Source organism: Bufo bufo, chromosome 3 (genome assembly GCF_905171765.1).
Source record: "Bufo bufo chromosome 3, aBufBuf1.1, whole genome shotgun sequence".
Taxonomy (NCBI): domain Eukaryota; kingdom Metazoa; phylum Chordata; class Amphibia; order Anura; family Bufonidae; genus Bufo; species Bufo bufo.
The window spans coordinates 698,748,851-698,754,993 of NC_053391.1; positions in this window are offsets into that span (position 1 = coordinate 698,748,851).

Sequence of the window (6,143 nt, forward strand, 5' to 3'; positions counted from 1 at the left end):
TGTGACACACAGGGAGATAAAGGGACACTAATGACTGTGACACACGGGTAGATGAGGGGACACTAATGACTGTGACACACAAGGAGATGAGGGGACACTAATGACTGTGACACACGGGGAGATGAGGGGACACTAATGACTGTGACACACAAGGAGATGAGGGGACACTAATGACTGTGACACACAGGGAGATGAGGGGACACTAATGACTGTGACACACAGGGAGATGAGGGGACACTGATGACTGTGACACACAGGGAGATGAGGGGACATTAATAACTGTGACACACGGGGAGATGAGGGGACACTAATAACTGTGACACACAGGGAGATGAGGGGACACTAATGACTGTGACACACAAGGAGATGAGGGGACACTAATGACTGTGACACACGGGGAGATGAGGGGATACTAATGACTGTGACACACAGGGAGATGAGGGGACACTAATGACTGTGACACACGAGGAGATGAGGGGACACTAATGACTGTGACACACGGGGAGATGAGGGGACACTAATGACTGTGACACACAGGGAGATGAGGGGACAATAATGACTGTGACACACGGGGAGATGAGGGGACACTAATGACTGTGACACACGGGGAGATGAGGGGACACTAATGACTGTGACACACAGGGAGATGAGGGGACACTAATGACTGTGACACACGAGGAGATGAGAGGACACTAATAACTGTGACACACGGGGAGATGAGGGGACACTAATAACTGTGACACACGAGGAGATGAGGGGACACTAATGACTGTGACACACAGGGAGATGAGGGGACACTAATGACTGTGACACACGAGGAGATGAGGGGACACTAATGACTGACACACAGGGAGATGAGGGGACACTAATGACTGTGACACACGAGGAGATGAGGGGACACTAATAACTGTGACACACGGGGAGATGAGGGGACACTAATAACTGTGACACACGGGGAGATGCGGGGACACTAATGACTGTGACACACAGGGAGAAAAAGGGACACTAATGACTGTGACACACGGGGAGATGAGGGGACACTAATAACTGTGACACACAAGGAGATGAGGGGACACTAATGACTGTGACACACGGGGAGATGAGGGGACACTAATGACTGTGACACACAGGGAGATGAGGGGACACTAATGACTGTGACACACGAGGAGATGAGGGGACACTAATAACTGTGACACACGGGGAGATGAGGGGACACTGATGACTGTGACACACGGGGAGATGAGGGACCTCTAATGACTGTGACACACGGGGAGATGAGGGGACACTAATGACTGTGACACACAAGGAGATGAGGGGACACTAATAACTGTGACACACGGGGAGATGAGGGGATACTAATGACTGTGACACACGGGGAGCTGAGGGGACACTAATGACTGTGACACACAGGGAGATGAGGGGACACTAATGACTGTGACACAAGGGGAGATGAGGGGACACTGATGACTGTGACACACGGGGAGATGAGGGGACACTAATGACTGTGACACACAGGGAGATGAGGGGACACTAATAACTGTGACACACGAGGAGATGAGGGGACACTAATAACTGTGACACACAGGGAGATGAGGGGACACTAATGACTGTGACACACAGGGAGATGAGGGGACACTAATGACTGTGACACACGGGGAGATGAGGGGACACTAATGACTGTGACACACGAGGAGATGAGGGACACTAATGACTGTGACACAGAGGGAGATGAGGGGACACAAATAACTGTGACACACAGGGAGATGAGGGGACACTAATGACTGTGACACACGGGGAGATGAGGGGACACTAATGACTGTGACACACAGGGAGATGAGGGGACACTAATGACTGTGACACAGGGGGAGACGAGGGGACACTGATGACTGTGACACACAGGGAGATGAGGGGACACTAATGACTGTGACACACAGGGAGATAAAGGGACACTAATGACTGTGACACACAGGGAGATAAAGGGACACTAATAACTGTGACACACAGGGAGATAAAGGGACACTAATGACTGTGACACACAGGGAGATAAAGGGACACTAATAACTGTGACACACAGGGAGATAAAGGGACACTAATGACTGTGACACACGGGGAGATGAGGGGACACTAATGACTGTGACACACAAGGAGATGAGGGGACACTAATGACTGTGACACACGGGGAGATGAGGGGACACTAATGACTGTGACACACAAGGAGATGAGGGGACACTAATGACTGTGACACACAGGGAGATGAGGGGACACTAATGACTGTGACACACAGGGAGATGAGGGGACACTGATGACTGTGACACACAGGGAGATGAGGGGACATTAATAACTGTGACACACGGGGAGATGAGGGGACACTAATAACTGTGACACACAGGGAGATGAGGGGACACTAATGACTGTGACACACAAGGAGATGAGGGGACACTAATGACTGTGACACACGGGGAGATGAGGGGACACTAATGACTGTGACACACAGGGAGATGAGGGGACACTAATGACTGTGACACACGAGGAGATGAGGGGACACTAATGACTGTGACACACGGGGAGATGAGGGGACACTAATGACTGTGACACACAGGGAGATGAGGGGACAATAATGACTGTGACACACGGGGATATGAGGGGACACTAATGACTGTGACACACGGGGAGATGAGGGGACACTAATGACTGTGACACACAGGGAGATGAGGGGACACTAATGACTGTGACACACGAGGAGATGAGAGGACACTAATAACTGTGACACACGGGGAGATGAGGGGACACTAATAACTGTGACACACGAGGAGATGAGGGGACACTAATGACTGTGACACACAGGGAGATGAGGGGACACTAATGACTGTGACACACGAGGAGATGAGGGGACACTAATGACTGACACACAGGGAGATGAGGGGACACTAATGACTGTGACACACGAGGAGATGAGGGGACACTAATAACTGTGACACACGGGGAGATGAGGGGACACTAATAACTGTGACACACGGGGAGATGCGGGGACACTAATGACTGTGACACACAGGGAGAAAAAGGGACACTAATGACTGTGACACACGGGGAGATGAGGGGACACTAATAACTGTGACACACAAGGAGATGAGGGGACACTAATGACTGTGACACACGGGGAGATGAGGGGACACTAATGACTGTGACACACAGGGAGATGAGGGGACACTAATGACTGTGACACACGAGGAGATGAGGGGACACTAATAACTGTGACACACGGGGAGATGAGGGGACACTGATGACTGTGACACACGGGGAGATGAGGGACCTCTAATGACTGTGACACACGGGGAGATGAGGGGACACTAATGACTGTGACACACAAGGAGATGAGGGGACACTAATAACTGTGACACACGGGGAGATGAGGGGATACTAATGACTGTGACACACGGGGAGCTGAGGGGACACTAATGACTGTGACACACAGGGAGATGAGGGGACACTAATGACTGTGACACACAGGGAGATGAGGGGACACTAATGACTGTGACACACAAGGAGATGAGGGGACACTAATGACTGTGACACACGGGGAGATGAGGGGACACTAATAACTGTGACACACGGGGAGATGAGGGGATACTAATGACTGTGACACACAAGGAGATGAGGGGACACTAATGACTGTGACACACGGGGAGATGAGGGGACACTAATGACTGTGACACACAAGGAGATGAGGGGACACTAATGACTGTGACACACGGGGAGATGAGGGGACACTAATGACTGTGACACACGGGGAGATGAGGGGACACTAATGACTGTGACACACAGGGAGATGAGGGGACACTAATGACTGTGACACACAAGGAGATGAGGGGACACTAATGACTGTGACACACGGGGAGATGAGGGGATACTAATGACTGTGACACACAAGGAGATGAGGGGACACTAATGACTGTGACACACGGGGAGATGAGGGGACACTAATGACTGTGACACACAAGGAGATGAGGGGACACTAATGACTGTGACACACGGGGAGATGAGGGGACACTAATGACTGTGACACACGGGGAGATGAGGGGACACTAATGACTGTGACACAAGGGGAGATGAGGGGACACTGATGACTGTGACACACGGGGAGATGAGGGGACACTAATGACTGTGACACACAGGGAGATGAGGGGACACTAATGACTGTGACACACAAGGAGATGAGGGGACACTAATGACTGTGACACACGGGGAGATGAGGGGACACTAATGACTGTGACACACGGGGAGATGAGGGGACACTAATGACTGTGACACACGGGGAGATGAGGGGACACTAATGACTGTGACACACGGGGAGATGAGGGGACACTAATGACTGTGACACACGGGGAGATGAGGGGACACTAATGACTGTGACACACGGGTAGATGAGGGGACACTAATGACTGTGACACACAGGGAGATAAGAGGACACTAATGACTGTGACACACAGGGAGATAAGAGGACACTAATGACTGTGACACACGGGGAGATGAGAGGACACTAATGACTGTGACACACAAGGGGATGAGGGGACACTAATAACTGTGACACACGGGGAGATGAGGGGATACTAATGACTGTGACACACAAGGAGATGAGGGGACACTAATGACTGTGACACACGGGGAGATGAGGGGACACTAATGACTGTGACACACGGGGAGATGAGGGGACACTAATGACTGTGACACACGGGGAGATGAGGGGACACTAATGACTGTGACACACGGGGAGATGAGGGGACACTAATGACTGTGACACACGGGGAGATGAGGGGACACTAATGACTGTGACACACGGGGAGATGAGTGGACACTAATGACTGTGACACACGGGGAGATGAGGGGACACTAATGACTGTGACACACAAGGAGATGAGGGACACTAATGACTGTGACACACGGGGAGATGAGGGGACACTGATGACTGTGACACACGGGGAGATGAGGGGACACTAATGACTGTGACACACGAGGAGATGAGGGGACACTAATGACTGTGACACACAAGGAGATGAGGGGACACTAATGACTGTGACACACGGGGAGATGAGGGGACACTAATGACTGTGACACACGGGGAGATGAGGGGACACTAATGACTGTGACACACAAGGAGATGAGGGGACACTAATGACTGTGACACACAGGGAGATGAGGGGACACTAAAAACTGTGAAACACGGGTAGATGAGGGGACACTAATGACTGTGACACACAAGGGGATGAGGGGACACTAATAACTGTGACACACAGGGAGATGAGGGGACACTAATGACTGTGACACACAGGGAGATGAGGGGACACTAATGACTGTGACACACAGGGAGATGAGGGGACACTAATGACTGTGACACACGGGGAGATGAGGGGACACTAATGACTGTGACACACGGGGAGATGAGGGGACACTAATGACTGTGACACACGGGGAGATGAGGGGACACTAATGACTGTGACACACAGGGAGATGAGGGGACACTAATGACTGTGACACACAAGGAGATGAGGGACACTAATGACTGTGACACACAGGGAGATGAGGGGACACTAATGACTGTGACACACGGGGAGATGAGGGGACACTAATGACTGTGACACACAGGGAGATGAGGGGACACTAATAACTGTGACACACGAGGAGATGAGGGGACACTAATGACTGTGACACACGGGGAGATGAGGGGACACTAATGACTGTGACACACAAGGAGATGAGGGGACACTAAAAACTGTGACACACGGGTACATGAGGGGACACTAATGACTGTGACACACGGGGAGATGAGGGGACACTAATGACTGTGACACACAAGGAGATGAGGGACACTAATGACTGTGACACACAGGGAGATGAGGGGACACTAATGACTGTGACACACGGGGAGATGAGGGGACACTAATGACTGTGACACACAAGGAGATGAGGGACACTAATGACTGTGACACACAGGGAGATGAGGGGACACTAATGACTGTGACACACAAGGAGATGAGGGGACACTAATGACTGTGACACACAGGGAGATGAGGGGACACTAATAACTGTGACACACGGGGAGATGAGGGGACACTAATGACTGACACGGGCTCAGTACCGTTTAGTTC